Genomic DNA, 15,413 nt, shown 5'->3' on the forward strand with positions numbered 1-15,413 from the left:
ATACCTAACGTTTTATTGCAAAACTTTTTTCTTGAATTCTAACGAAGTAACAATTTTTTTTAAAAAAAATCTAAATGTTCTGGAATAGGATACAATCTTCCATTGCCAGGGGGTTTTTTGTTGTTGTTGTGGTGGTTTTTTTGGGTTTTTTTTGTTTTTTTTTTTTTTTTTTAATGCCAGAGTGAGACCTCTGGCTTTTAAAGTGGAAGTAAAGTTGATTTTGCTGTGGGGAAAACAAATGATATGTGTGTTAAGCAAAATGTGTTTACAATCATGATTCACTGCATAAAAGTCAAGACAGCCACCATAAGTCCATACATTCCACATTAAGCCCTGGTGTTAAACCTTTTTTTTTTTTTTTTGGCAGGGGAGGGTGTGGTCAGCATGGTCAAAATCTTTGCACATGATTTTTATGTTTTCAGATCAAGTCTTCTGATGATAAGAAAATATATGACAATTGAATATAGCCTGTAGAATTTCTTGCAAGAGACGGAGAAGGAACTTGGCACATCCCACTCCCCAAGAGAGACAAGAGCCTCTTTGTGGCCACTGTAGGCCACTGCAAGGATACACATGAAACAGGCCGGTTCAGTCGTTTAGTCTTCAACAAGTTGTGTTCAAAATGTTTAATAGAAGCTCTGAACGGTCACAGTTGCTTTTGGCTGCTAGGTTCTCGTCACAGCTGAATTTTAAGTCGTGGTCCTTAAGACTCTCAGCAGTACACACAGGGCACTAGAGAGGGACCGAAACCTCAGGCTGGCCCAGATGCATTAAACTGGAGATAGCCTTCACTCGGAAGAAATTCCATTGTGGCAGATTTAGGGATGCTGTTCAGGTCTCTGCCTCCCAGTATTCAGAACTTTAAAATCCTGCCCTGAAATAGCAATTAACAAGTGTGTGCTCAGTTAGCACTGTCCTGCAGAGAAAGCATTGGTGTCTGAGAGCCCTTGTGTGCCCTCTCCCAAAAAATGCTGTGACTATTTTGCATATCAGACACTGTCTACATAGACAGTCAGCCCTTCTTCCTGATCTGCAAGGTCAGTATTCTTTCTGTGCATGTTTACTAAGAAGTCAATGCGAAGACCATTAGATAAATAATGTCATAGCATGAACACTCCTTTTAGAATGAATCCCTTGAACAAGAGACCTCCCCAAACCTCTTAGTCAAGTTCAACACAACAGTAGATGTGACAATTTATGCCAGTTTGGCCTGCTCTGGCAGACCATTGCTGAGGGAAAAGAGACCATTGGCTTCTCTATGTCTGACTAAAAGCTTGATCTGAGCCTGTGAAAAATCATAGCATATAAAAAATGCTGAGTTGGAACAGACCATCAGGATCTCAAGTCCATCTCCTTGCCCTGCACTGGACACCCCAAGAATCCCACCATGTGCCTGAGAGCATTGTCCAAGAGCTACTTGAACTCAGACAGGCTTGGTGCTGTGACCATTTCCCTGGGGAGCCTGTTCCAGTGTCCAGTCACCCTCTGGGTGAAAAACTTTTACCTGATATCCAACCTGAACCTCCCCTGACTCAGCTCCATGGAATTTCCTTGACTCCTGTCACTGGTGACGAGAGTGAAGAGATCAGTGTCTGTTCCTCTGCTTCCCCTTGTGAGGATGCTGAGGACCACAGTGAGGTCTCCTCACTGAGACCACCCTCAGTCTCCTCTTTTCCAGGCAGAACAAACCAAGTGACCTCCTCATAAGGCTTTGCCTGCACACCCTTCACCATCCTCGTGGCCCTGCTTTGGACCCTCTCTGACAGCATAATGGGTTTTTTACATTGTTGCACCCAAAACTGCCCCCAGCGCTTGAGGTGAGGCTGCCTCAGGTGCAGAGCAGCGAGGGACAACTCCTTCCCTTGCCCAGCTGGCCATGCTGTGCCTGATGTGCCAGCCAGGACAGGGAGGTTGGCCCTCCTGGCTGCCTGGGCACGTAAAAATGAAAGCTGCCTTCTTCTTTACCTCAGTTTGCAATGCAGTAACTCCTTAGTGCTTTTTCCCGAGTTACTCAAGTGGAAGTGGAGGTCGATCCCTATGGCATGTGGTCCCCTACTTGTCTCTGCATACAGGAAAGCTGGACACATGGCCCAGGTAAGTGCCACAATGGTTTTACAAGACTCCTGGTATGAATTCCTAGAGAACAAAGAGTATTCATGTGTGAAGCTGCAGGTGATTACATCCCAGCCTCCTAAGTGCATCTGCAGTCATAAATTCCAGAGAAATCTTTCAGTAGTTTCAATACTCAGTCTAACATTTAATGAATCTAGTAAATAGCTGGGTTTTTTTTTCTTATGCAAAATTCTGAAAACAATTTATTTCATTTAATAACACATCAGCAAAGCAGCTCGTATATGACATTTCATGCATAATTCTGGATTCTTTCCATTTGTAAACCTACTTCTCATGAAACATGCTTCTAATCAAGGTAACCTATTTAGATAATCTTCTCTCAGGGAAGCATCAACATCAGCTTTAATAACTATGTTGCTCAACTATTTGGTGTTGGTTCTGCTGTGCTAGGCTGGTGCATTGGTCCCCATCATGCCTGTGTGCTTCATGCCAGTGTTGAAAAGGAGGGACAGGCTCTTTACCATCAGAGCACTTACAGCAGAAGGCAAGTGATGGAATAGAAATCCTTGCAGTAGCTAATGCACGTGTTAAGTTTGGACCCTTAGAGCAGGCAGGTACTGTCAATCACAACATGCATGTCAATAATTTGTTGCCTAGCTTTAGACTGTAATAATTTTCCTTCTTTATTATCTGACTGATTTATCAGCATGACATTAAGTTTGTCACCCTGACTATGACCAAATAGTAGCAGTTTTATTACTTGCCTAACAGATGCCCCTGTTCTAGTTTCACTTTCATACTTTTTGTGGCACAGGAGATTCTACAACTGGAACTGGGTTTAACCATTCTATCACAAATCTATGCATAAGCGGTTTCAGTTATCAGTCCTAACAGTGTTAGCTATAAAACAAATAGAGAAAAACCTCCCTTTATTAATTTTTCAAATTTTTGCTCTGAGCTTTGCCAAAAAAAAAAAAAAAATCATCACATGTGTTTGTATGGACAGTAAGGAAAAAAAGTGAATGGATCTGCAGTGGCCAGGTCTGGCATTTTCTGAGTAAAAAGGCACAAGCTGAACACGGACATGGACTATTTTCTACACATCACATTTTTATCACTTTCACACACTCAAACCAGCTCTCCTTTATGTCAGATGTACAGATACAATGCCAGTGAAATCACTGTATAAATACCAAGCTGGTTCATGTATCATGCTATCCTCTTACTACAAATCCTTTGGAAGGGCTCTGAAATAGCTGCATTAGTGCTGCTGAGGCCATGGCTTGTAGAGCTGGACACCGATTATGGGAGAGTGGCTCATGAAGTCCTCCTAAGCAGATCTGTAAGGCACATGCTTTCATGTTTTGTCTCTCACTATACCTCCTTGCAAGGGATATAAGCAGATACAGATCTAAATCTGTCTGTCTGTCTATCTATCTATCTATCTATCTATCTATCTATCTATCTATCTATCTATCTATCTATCTATCTATCCTCAGGGGTGGGAGATCAGTTATGCCTCAACACAGAAAGACTTTAAGTTCTAGATATTGAACGAATAAAAAGTAATAAGCTTTGTTCCCTGGACACTGAGCAACTCATTCATAGATTTAGCTAGTTAAGTGTGTGACAAGAAGTGCTATGAAGCTGAAACTCACTTTCTTTTCACAACCCATCCCCTAGATTCAAGCTGCCAACTCTCCTCCAAATGCTTATGCAAGCTGCCCCCCATGCTGGCACTCTGCCTATGCACAGCAGTCTCCCACAGGAAGGGATGGGTCCTGGTTTTCTCTTTTGACCCATACCATCCACCTACTTAGTATTTTATCTCTATACCATCTGGAGAACATAAAATAAATGTCGATTCCTTTCAAAACCATGGGAGATTTCATTTTCCCTCATTGACATACAGTTCAAAACATAGCAGACATCCAATGTTCAACATTGCCTTTTTTAAGGGGTGCTTGGATATGATCTAGCTCCCTCTCCATCCTCCTCAAGGGAGGCAATTTGTCCTGTCCCAGTAGCCTTAGCTCTGGAAAATTCACTCTTTGTTCCTCTGTGGCATCTTTTTGTTACATCAATTGATCTTGGTGCCTGAAGAGTTGGTGGCAGCTCTGTATAGATGGGCTTTCTGTGAATCTGTGCCTTAATGCTTCATTCCTTCTCCAGGCAGAAGATGGGGACCAGCTGAGGCCACATCTCAGCAGGAATTCCTCCTGCTAGCATGGGCACAATGGCATGTGCCAGAGGAGAAAACAGCACTCATGTACAGAAACACATTTGGAGTACAAGGCTAGTTGAAATAACAGTTGTAACCTGAGAAACACTTCTTCCTGGAGAGAGTGATAAATAAGAAGTGATTGATCCATATTAAAAAAGGAACCAAACACCAAAAGCCAAAAGACAACAAAAAACCCTAGGAAGGACAGTAGCTGAAAGCTAAGAAAAAGAGGATGGAATAAAAAAAAATCCAAGAGAGAAATCCTTTAAACAATCTCAGGCAGCACAAAATATACTGAAATGCAGAAAAGAAAATAATTTGATGTATGTGACAGGAATATGTTGGCTTTGGGAAGAGGACAGAAGTCATCATGTACTAAACTTGGTTAGCACTTGTCAGTAGAAAGAACTACATTTCCATTTCATTTTCAGCTGAAGCTGTCACTTCCACAGTAGTGGCATCTGTGGAATACAAGCATATATGGTGTGATAAGAGGTCCTGACTGTTTGGAGGCCATCAGTGCCTTAGCTCTTGAGAGCCTGAAGCACTGTTCTGCTTTTGGCCACTACCAAAGTAGAGAAAAACAGTAGAGGCAGAGCACTTGATGCTTTCAAGATGTTTTTATGTTTGGTTTCTTTTTCCTAATTGATGCAGATGTATGCCAGGAACAATTTGTCACTGAGATCGTGGTAACTTAGGATAGGAAGAAAAGATAGTGCAAGGTGAAAAGGGAGATTGCATTGCGTTTTGCAGCCACAGCATTTGGAAAGATATCATCCAGCCAGCAATGGAGTTCATGGCTAAATGCCAAACATGTTTTGGGTCATGAGGATTTGCTGGAACATAAAGAGTTCAGAGAAGTAGCTCTGCAGTTTACCTCGGTATTAAAAGACTTAGCAATTTTAGGAGTTTATGTTAGACTGGAGATTTCAACAGAAACATGGGAGTTTCTCTTTAGCTGAGGCCTACAGCAGGTCAGAAGATTTATTCTCAGGATTTAGGAAGATTTAGGGATCCACACCTGCCAGAAAATATTTTGTTCTGCCTGGAAGAAAATGTTTCAGCTCTGAGTTTTCTCAGTCAAGCTGCCTTTATGCTATTGATAATTGCCTGAGCAATTTTTGAAACTCAATTCAGTGCCTATTGGTGCTTACATATTTTATAACTCTATCTTCAAAACATTTAAGTATTCCTAAATCTTTTCCTGCTGTCTTTTCCTTTTTGATATCTTAAATATGTATGATTCTATGATTCCTACTGGATGGCTTTGTGTCAACTATGCACTGTATGCAGCCTGTTTGGCTTGGAGATTCTTTCAGAGAAAGGGTGAAAAAGGTAGAAAGTTTCATATTATCTATTTTACTACAACAGCTTTTACCTTTGTAAAGGCTGCATCTTCACCTTGGTTGGACTAAATGCATGTTGCAGCTGAATGTGTCTCATAATGACTTTTCTCTTGGAAGCTGATTGCAAAAAGAGGCATTGCTAACACTGTGTTTACCTGGGCACCACTTGAGTAGCTTTTTTTTTTTTTTTTTCCCCTCCACCCTGTGTATTTTTGTGGGTGTTTTTTTGCTTGTTTGTTTGCTTTTTATTTTGGTTTGGTTTGGGTTTTTTTAGTTACGTTTTCAGCATCAGTATAGGTCTCTTTCAGGCACCTGCTTGTGTTCTCCCATGGCATCCTTTAGAGTTGGGATGACTTACACAAAACAGTTCATTATTACCAGGTTGAAAATCTTTAGCAAAACGTCTTTTGCACCAATTCTCCAAGTGAGGAGCATTGGAAGGCACAAGTTATGCATGCCTAAATAAAAAGCTAAAATCTCTTTTTTCTGCTGGCGTCCTACATCTTATATTTATTTTAAATCTCTTAATATGGTTGCTGTTACTAAAATGCCAATAGGGATGATAACAGGAGCAACAACAGTAATATTTGAAGAACCAACAAAGAACACAAGTTCTGCTAGTGACGAGTTCTGCCAGTGTGGAAGCTGCTACCTGCATTTATGTGCAAGTTCCATGTTGGCTGAACCACTCTCTTCTGTCTTGGTATGTATTGAACACACAGAATTAATAGAATGGAATAAATGGAATTCATAGAGTAAATGGAATTAATACTTACTCTAAGTAAAAAATCGACTTTAAATCCCATAATCAAATTAGAACCACCACTTTCTCAAGCACTCTAAAAATCCTTTGCCTTCTTTAAATACTTTAAAGAAAGGAAACATTAGTGAAAACTTGACATCATTTCAAACACAGAGCTGTTATTTGGTCACCTGGTAGGTCATGTTTTAAAATTCACTGATGGCACAGCTCATAACAGAAGGCAATGAAGAAAGAAACCATCCCTCGTGTGTTTGTGGGCTGGTGCAGGGAGTACAGCCACCTGCTGGGTAACTCACCAAGGTGGCTGCACAGCTCACAAAGCAGCATCACCAGTGTTAGTGGCCAAAAGGAGCTGGCAGAGAAGGAGATGGGAATTGCTGCCAGCTCATATCCTTCCCATCACTTTTTTCAGAACCAAATGAGATCCATCAGTCTTTTTCTGGAGTAGGGTCTTACAAGGACCTTTCTCCTGGCCTTGTTTTGCTCCCCCCGTGGTGTCAGATGCTGACCTGCCTGATGAATGAGTTCATTTAATAATGATTCTTTCTCCTGTGCTGTACGTGCTCATTGAGCCACTCAGATGATACCAGTATGTACATTTAAATTAAACATTTTTATGTATTATTTAAAATAATAATAAGGAATGAGATACTGTCTCCTTAAATCACAATCCTGGGTAATTACAGCTAGGTTAAGCACTGGAGACCAGAAATCAAACCCAAACTATGAAATTGCTGTAGCAGAAAATGGTTCCCCAAGATTCTGTAGCTAGGTGCTCTGCCTAAGCAGGGATACAGCAGCTTGAACTTTGTCACATTTTCAGCTTAGCAGTGATGGATTGAGCAAGGAGGGTCTGCTGATCACTGATAAGGTTGAGCAAAGGGTCTGCTGTTTTTAGAGGATATGAAAGCCAGGTGCTTCCTGACTGAGGCTGGGTTCAGCAAGGCTGTGCAGGCCCTGATATGGAAGTGAGAGTCAGAAGTGTCAAGCAGAAGAAACCAAAGAGCTCATAACACCTTTCCAGCAACAAAACACATTTTGCTGAGTAAACTGACAACACATAATCTAATAATGCATATGACTGACAGTCACTTTATGATATAAGAGGCCAGTCCACATTTTCCTGGTGAGGACATCTAGCATACCCCTCCAAGGTGTGTGAAGATCCTTCCCTGGAGTGCTGCCCTGAAGGTTACTCCTCAAGGCTGAGCTTGGCACTGACATAGCTGTTATTTTTTTCTTTCATATTCATAATGAGATATCTTTCATGACATCATTCACTAGAGTGATACAGAGCTGTTGGCCAAAGTATGCATTCATAGTCAGGCTTAAAAAGAACCCCCAAGATTAGGCATGTAGCCAAGTGTTTCTGGAGTAGTCCTAGTAGCTCTTCAATGCTTCAACAAGTTATTTTCTTTCCAAAAAATATGCATCTTTCACATATCAGCTCTGTTTGCCACCTCACACTATCTTTTGATTTTTTGTAAACTTCTCCAAATGTTTTAAGACTGGAGTTCAAGCACTGACATGAACCAAGGTTTGGACGTCCTATGCCAACAGTGCAAAGCGAAAGCTTTAGTTATAATAGGACATAACACCAACCACCAGATCTGTGGTTCCCTGCAACCAACACCACAGGATGCAGTTTCGTTGATGGAGGGCAAGTCCACCTTCTCTTACTCGTGCTGGGTGTCTAGTTTCTAAAAACTCCTCAGAGGAATAGTGTAGGAGACCAAACATGCTGCAGCCTATGGTGTATATTCTCTGAGCCCCCAACAGGAGGGGGGTCTGTGTGCCAAGTCTTGTGACCAAATGGGCACCAAAGCACTCCAGAGGGTGTTGGGTTCATTACTTGCATTTACTTTTGTCTTTGGGCTTTTGAATATGCTCCACAGCAACCTCCCTTGATTATCAACTACAAAGTCTGGTTTTGCCTTGACTACTAATATCTGTAACTTCTTGACTCTTTCTAGTAGTATTCTCATTTGGTGAACTTGTAGAAGAAAGTTAGGAGAAGGTCACAAAGAAGTTGTACTGTGACTCACTCAGTGGAAGCAAGATGTCTGATTATAGTAATCTGTTCTGACAACATAAAATTTATTTTAATAACAAAATTTTTCAGGATGGATAGGAACAAGTTTTGCCCCTTGTCTAGAACTCAGGCAGTAGTGAAAATGCAACATACTGAAAAGCATGAGTTGTCAAGTTCAAAACCGAGCTTTAATTTTATGCCTCAGTTTTTATATTTGAAATTTACTGGATATGCAATTTTTGCAAGAATTATTACATTTAGATAACAGCTATTAGTAATGAGATCTCTAACTGAGGTGCTACTCAGAGGTCAGAAATCAAATGTGTGGCTTCCATGTAGGATGGCTAAGCATCTAAATGATTTCATCTGCCATTATCTGTAATTTTGTGTCTGCAATTCAAAACAAGGAGCTTTCCATCCTCATTTCAATATTTGGTTCACAACACCCACTTAATAGAACCTTCTCTTTTGGAGCTGCACATAATGACACCAAAATACTAAGGCTAGACATTCATGACCAGTTGATGACACCATAATAGTACATCAAAGAAAGTATCTTGTAGATGACTGGTCAATAAATCTGCTTGACAATTTAATTGGTGTAATTGATAAAATCCATATAACTACTAGGGAGGAAATGAAATTACTTTATACAAATCAGATTAGGATTTAGATTGAAATTTTCTGGGTCAATTCACTCTCTGCAAATTACGTTATCGAAGACCCCCTGGTTTGAAACACACTTATTAAGCTTTCTCCTAAAAAGTGTCTTAATTCATATAGAATGGCATAGCCTAATATCTCTGTGCACAATGTATCCGTTTTCCCCAAGTTATCTTCAATTCTCCACATGGAGAAAATGTGCAAACACACAGAAATGCCACAATAACCACAGATCCTGTTGCTCTTTTAGTCTTGTGTGCAAAGATAGTGCCTGAGGAGGCACAACATGTTGCAGCAGTGCTCAGACCTTACTGGTGTTATTCATGAAGGCCTTTTACTGCAGCAGTGGTGAGATTGAGGGCTTCACCAGGTCTCAGCTAAAGGGGAAGACGGCTGGAGTTGCTGAGTGGAGGTCCACGGCTTGCCTTATATTGTGGTAGAAAGGCTAAATAATTACACCACTTTCTTTCACTCTTAAAACCAATGAAAGGAAATGCATTTAGTTTTTTGCTTTTCAAGCTTGATGGAGAGCAAAGGAAGAGCTTTTTCTTTCTGTTAAGTTGTAGAAAAATGAGAGGTTTTTTTCTAATCCTGTTGTTTCTGTGATGATGCATCTGGACCTCCCCAGGTTCTGACGGAGAGGCACGATTGCTTTTGCCAAGCCTCAGAGATCTCTACCTATTTTGGATAAAGAAGAGTTTAATCAAGAGTTTAATCATGATCTTGGCATGCAGCCTTGGGAGTGCCTGTACACAAATTTGTAGGAAGGCAGAGAGACAGAGGAAAATGGTGCTCTTAGCTGGCAGGGACAGACAAAGCCTGGAGGCAGTCCCACAGCCTGCTTCCGGGAGATGGTACTGCCGTCTGAGAGGGGAAGATGCTTTTCAGGAGAACATCATCACATCTACCAGTTGTCAAGGAAAAGAAATGGTCATAAGCCTGCTGCTTGTGTTTACATGACTGCATACCAGCTGTACAGCAATATTGTAATAAAAGCTTTTGGGGCAATCATTGTTATGCTGCTGCTGTTTAGCAGCTTGCTTCCAATATTGCATTACAGAAATTACATATTTCATGTAATCAGGTCTGTCTCTTACTTAATCATCCCACTCTGTGTATAAATCTTTAAAGTGGACAGGTCTATAAATCACATGCATTTTTCATTTACCGTTTATTCTAAGCCAGGCAGTTTCTTATTTAAATTGCCGTATGAATAAATCTAATAATCTTTATTCACTTACATCATCTCAAACTTTAAATCTAGTTCTGACTGAGGTCATAAGTGAAATCAGTATTAAGGGCAAAACTAGCAGCTGTAACAACTATAATAGCTCACCAAATTATGTTAACGGGCTGAAATAACATTAAAAAACGAGGAAAAATTGAATTATATTATTAAAGCATGCTATGCTGAATCAGGCAAACATTTAACCTAACCAGAGTTCCTGAATGTGCGTGTACTGCGTTTATCATCACACTAGTCCATATGCCCTGGACAAAGAAGGAGTAAAGACACTCACCCAGACATGTCTATTTATAAACTACATTTGTTATGGTATTATGCAGATTTATGTAATGCAATAAAAAAATTCTAAACAACTGTCCTCACAACTAGAGCCAGAAATGTACTTCTTGCTTAGAATGGGTAGTTTAACTGGTCTTTTATTGTATGACTCTGAACCTTTAAACAAGCGATACAGAAGATATGGAGGCACTATCAAAAATCTTCCTCCCTCTTCCTGAAAAATCCAACAAATCCTATTTTCCTGTTAAAGAAAATGAAAGGACTGACTCAAGCATTCCATCTGTCTAAGAAACAACTTAAAATTCCCATGAAAATTCACATACTAAAGGAAAAGAAAGACTTCTTTGGTGGTAAAGGAAACATGTCACAGAGGAGGGTTGGAAAATCTTCAGCATTTCTCCCAAGGTTGATGGATTTCAGAGGCTTTGCTTATAGCTGTCACCAGGGTGTCACAGTGTTTGCCTTTACATGAAGCTTCCTGCGGCAGCTTCTGCAAGGCAGTTTCACTCCAGAGCCTGTAGAGAAGGAAGACATTGTTCACATTCCCACTGCTATTTTTAATAGTAAGTGGACCTGCTATTTGTGTGGAATTGATATTTAGTGTTTGGATTGCTGCAGCCTATAAAGATCACTCATTACATCTACTTTTTTCCAGCACTGATGGAAAGAGTGAGAGGATCAGGGTAGGATCCTTCCTGTGCTGAGCTCTTCCAGTGTCTGGCAACACACAGCACAGGGTCTTCCTTTGCCAGAGGTTGCCTTTGGAACATCATCTTTCTCAGCTCCCCCTGGTCCTATTTCAATTCATCCAATTCCCTTTTGAAACCATTTGCACTTCAGGTTTCAACAATATCCTCACATGGAGATCACCACAATATCCTCATATGCTGCTTGGGGTAACCTGTTATCTGGTCATTTTATTAATTGTGCCTTTTATCACACGATCTGTTTTATGAGAAACAGTAACAAAACAAAGCAAACATTTTTTGTTGTAGGAATGTTACAGACCTTTCTCAGTCAAAACCTTCAGATGAGCTAGTCCATACTTCCAATCCACCTTCCCATCTGTTTCCTCACCTTTATTGGTGCTTTATGCAGTGGCATAAAGATGCTCTGTTTCCCATTTGATTTCCAAGACAGCAGAGCATTTTATTTACTAACAGGGTTTTTAGGAGATTCCTGGACTTAGCAGATTCTAGACAAGGAGAGAAGAAGCAAATCCCCAGCTCCCCACCCTCTACTGGCACCAGCCACATCAGCACTGCTGAGCCTGAGCATCCAGAGGCAACCATTGCTTCAATTCCTTCAATTCTGTGCACTTCGTTAGGATAAAGTCAGACTTTATGCATCCTCTTTTTATTATAATGGATTTTCTAGAAACAGACTAATTGGCAGAAGTAGCCAAAAGTTACTGCAAATTTTTTTTTAATCACTGTAATTCAGAAAATTCAGCAAGCAAACACAGAGACACAGAGACAGAGACAGAGACAGAGACAGAGACACAGACACAGACACAGACACAGACACAGACACAGACAGACACAGACACAGACACAGACACAGACACAGACACAGACACAGACACAGACACAGACAAGTAATGTCAGGATAATGCGTTGGAAAACACTCTGAGCTTGTTTATTTTGCCAGCTGTGATTAGTTTTTATTGTTTATAAAACCAAATGGAACAATACCATTTCACAGTTGACATGCAGTAATTGCCAGGGCACCATGGGGGCTGGGTGTTCCCTGGGGTCCAGCAGCATGGGAGCATCCCAGGGGCAGGATCTCACAGGTAGGACCTGTCTCACCACCCTGGCTTGGAAGCAGGAAAGCCCTGGGCAGCCCCAGCTCTTGGCATAGGCACCGTCCTGAGGACAGCAGGGGGACCCCAGGGCCGTGGCAGAGTTCAGCACTGCCACAGCAATGTGGGGAATCCTGAAATGTGGCAGAACTCCAAGCGAGTTCAAACCAAGAGGACACTTCTGTGCTGACCACTGCGGGTTGTGATACCTTGTAATATGTTTTGTAAAAGAATTAATTTTTAGCAATATGGGCTCTCACGCTATTTACCAATGTAATATTTTTGCTGGGAGACAAGTCATCTCTCATCTTTTAGTGACAGTGATTGAAGTTATGATTATCGAAGAATAGATTGGTGAGATCCGGTATTTATCAAAAACATGACACCTTCCAGCAGGTAAAAAGAGCAACTTTTCTGTTAGGCAAATAAAGATATTTGCTAAGTCTCCACTTTAATTCAGCATTAAATAGTTGCCATGATTTTGTTCTTTTTAGCCATATCATTATAACTGTATTCTCATACATTTTCAATACATGTCATCAAATTAGCAGTGAAGGACTTGCAAATATTTCATACTAAGTCCCTGTGGAGAGTGACAGGTCCTTCTAGATTTTAAGTGTACCTGATAAGCAGAACCACATCTGTGTATACCAACAAGATATACTAATATCTGCTGCTCTCTATCAAGTGGGACAGTGCTGGCTTCATAAGCAGCCTTGAAGGAAATCATATTAGGTCTTTGTGCCTTCATTAGCTCTTCTGTGACTTCAACATTTTCTGTGACTTTGCAACTGCTAACAGCTGTCAAGAATAAATGGGGCGTGTTTGAGTTGCTGCATTTCACTGCCAGAGGTCTCCAAGGGATTAACTAACAAAAGTCTTCATGATTCCCTCATGTCACCTGCATAATGTTTCAGTATATTCAGTACTTACACATCGAAAGATGCTACTCTGGGGATGTCAGATCTCCTTTCTCTCTGCAGACAAGATTTAAAAAAAAAATCCAACACATTGCCCCTGTTCTGGGCCAGTCCTGCCCTTTCAGGAAATGTACTGGGTTTGGCTGGGATGGAGTTAATTTTCTCCGTAGTACCTAGCTTGGGGCTGGGGTTAAACCATGACAGAAAGGAGGGAACTTTTGTGGACAAATGTTCTTACTTTCAGTAATAACTTCTATTTAATGACGGAGTCAGAGAAAAAATGGTGGTTTTGGGGGGTAGGCATGGGGGAAGTTGCAGCGGAAGGAGGAAATTCCTGTTTTGCAACTAGATATGCTGGTAAGGATCGGTGGTGGCAGCTTCTCGAGCAGAATGCTTTAACCTCCCCTTTTCCTCCAGCTGCCAGAGGGGAAAAAGAAACTCAGAGACTGCTGGGAATTGCAGTCCTAGATTATGCCAGCCTTTAGCACAGGAATCTGGCAAAAGTCCCTGCTGGAAGAGCACAGTGTTTATACAGAACCTTCTCTGCACATGGGAGGAAATCCAAAATGCCAACCCCTGTCCCAAAATGCTGAGGAGCCTCCTCCCTTCTTCACAAGCAGGCTCTAAACCCCAGAGCTGCTCTTGTCCCCATGCCCTAGAGATGAAACCTTCTTTTTTCCTTTCCTTCCTTGCTCACTTAAACCGTAATCTTAGGAGTAAGGTCCACTCCAGGTTAGGGATGTTGCCTATTCTCCCCTCCTCCAAAGACTCCTGCTGAACATGGGGATGTCACTTCTTAAGTGCCTATCTCAGAGCTACGTCAGGCACTGCCACTCACTCTTTGCACTCTGAGCCTGCTGTTTTCTCCATAGGGTATATCCTTATAATTAATACTTCTTAGGGAAACCATAAGGATTGTGTTTTTCTTTCCATTTTGCTTTTTAATTCCCGCACCCCCCCACCCCTGCCTGCCTTCTCTTTTAATAAAAGCACAGTGAAGCTGTTTGTTTTTTGTTTAACAGTCTGCTTGGTTAAAACATTCCCTCTGAACAGCCATGAGGTTTGGGCCTTTCCCAGATAAGAAAGAGGTTTCATCTCCTTTCTCTCAGAGAGCAACTTCATGACCACCACAAGAGCAGAGAGAAACTCCAAGTATATGGAGAACCCAGGAGCTGTCACCTGGTGGGAGGGTGCTCAGCAGGAAGGGAGGGGTTTTTTGTTTGGGCTGTAGGTACTGATCATAGTCATACTTCAATTCAATGGAAAATCCATGACCACTGTCTCTGTTGTGCTGTCTGGTGGCACAGCTTCACTCAAAGAAAGGTTGAACAAACCCCTCAGCCCAGCCAGAAGCCCAACACCATTAAAGATGGGAATTTGAACCCCTCTGGGCCAAGAGGGGAAATCTCCAGGTTATTTAGGCAAAAGAGGGATGAAATCCACAGCTCCATCTCAGTCTTGTTGTTATGGATCTGGATACATGGACAGGGTGGGTCAGGCTTGGGAGATTTTGGCTGCCTGTGAGCCTGCAAGCTGATGCAGAGCTGGAGCTCCAGCTTGTGCTGCCTGGGCGCCTCTGGAAGCAGGACCACAGGCACTGCCAGTGGTGGATGTTGGCAAGTCAGGCATCCCCACAGTTCAGCAGCAGCTGTATGGCTTTTTGGAACAGAGTTTTAGCCTCTGCTGTCCACAGTTTTCTGAAGCCATGTCTAGAATCTGAATGTGGAAGCTTAAATGAAGACACCAAGGTGCAGACACATGATGTTGGAAGGGAATTGGAAAATCTCATCCCTGTTGAGACTGTGCCATGAGTATGGGCACTTCTTTAGGGACTTACCAGGAGGGGCTTCAGGGTCTTGAGGGAAAATCCACACGTGCCTCCACACTCTGGCAGGTCCCATGCAGCATTCCTGCCCATTTGGCTTTTCTGTCTTTGGAGCTTATAAAGGGTGAACGGGTCAAATATATATGAATGATAACACATACAAATGATTTCGTGCATTATAGTTCAACTCAAACTGACATGCACCTGTGCTTGAAGGTATGAGGGATCTGGGGCATTA

This window comes from Prinia subflava, chromosome 1 (assembly GCF_021018805.1).
Source record: "Prinia subflava isolate CZ2003 ecotype Zambia chromosome 1, Cam_Psub_1.2, whole genome shotgun sequence".
In the NCBI taxonomy this organism is placed as follows: Eukaryota; Metazoa; Chordata; class Aves; order Passeriformes; family Cisticolidae; genus Prinia; species Prinia subflava.